Raw genomic sequence first — 1,203 nt, forward strand, 5'->3', positions numbered from 1 at the left:
GTATGGTATGCTGCCGTTGGACTTAGGAGTTTGGTAGAGCAGATATGATGAGCTGGGCCTGCTTTTTAGGTTATGGGCTAAGCCCCTTGGTTTTCAATAAATCCTATATAGAAAATACCCCTAAAGATGGAACAATAGACCTATACTCTAACAATAATCAGTCTTTTGATCAGTTGGGCTTCTGCAATCACCAAATTACCTATTATTTTACAGGTGTGTCAGTATATACAATACATCCCAAACTTAGATATATCAAAACAACCAATACATTTTTGCAATTGGGGATCTTATAGTAGCATATACAACAAACCATTTTTTTTTTTTTAAACACTATAAATATTTTATTGTTAACAAAATAAAAACCCCATCTTGCTGGTTGGGTGTTCCATGGACAACCACATGAACTGGCAGGGGTTAAAACTATAAGCACATATTTTATATATGTAAAGTCTTACGTAATGTTTTTATTTATCAAATAAGAATTTATAACACTTTTTTTTTGTTTTGTTTTTTTAAAGTTTGTTGTATATGCCACTATAAAATCCCTGATTACAAAAATGTATTGGTTGTTTTTCTATGTGATATACTATACAAAATACTGAATATGATTAATCATGGGACCTCTGAGGAATCCAAGCTATCAGAATCTCACCTATAGCCCAAAACACCCGGATTTTATTAGACACCATTTTTATAAGGAAAGTCTAGTATACCCACTCTCCATTTACTGAAATCTAACTGACTGGTAGAGGGATATTACATGCCCACCGCCTCTATACCTGGTGCCTAGCTCGCTATTAGGTCAAATATTTTCATAATGTGTGGCTCTGCTTTAATTGCTATCCGCATATAAAGAGCAACTTTCTTTTTTGCTTAATAATGTCTGTAAACTCCAAAATCAGACAGTAGCAAGTCCTGCCAGCTTATGTTGGCAACTGTTGATGGTGTTCAGTTTTGTTTTACTAGCTCTGTGGATCATTTTAAAATGGGAAAAGGTACTTGTAGAACAAGGGTCGGCAAACTCCGGCCTTCAGGTCAGATACGGCCTAGACAGTAGTAACACCCCCTGGTTGATCCAGCCTAATGCCGGCTGGCAACCCGCGGCTCCAGGGCCACGGGTAGCCGGCGGATCAGCCAGGGGGCGTTAGAAACTGCCAGAGCTCCAGTGCCGCCCCCTTGCAGTTGCTCCCCTATTTACTACGG

Source organism: Pyxicephalus adspersus, chromosome 7, assembly GCF_032062135.1.
Source record: "Pyxicephalus adspersus chromosome 7, UCB_Pads_2.0, whole genome shotgun sequence".
Classification (NCBI taxonomy): Eukaryota; Metazoa; Chordata; class Amphibia; order Anura; family Pyxicephalidae; genus Pyxicephalus; species Pyxicephalus adspersus.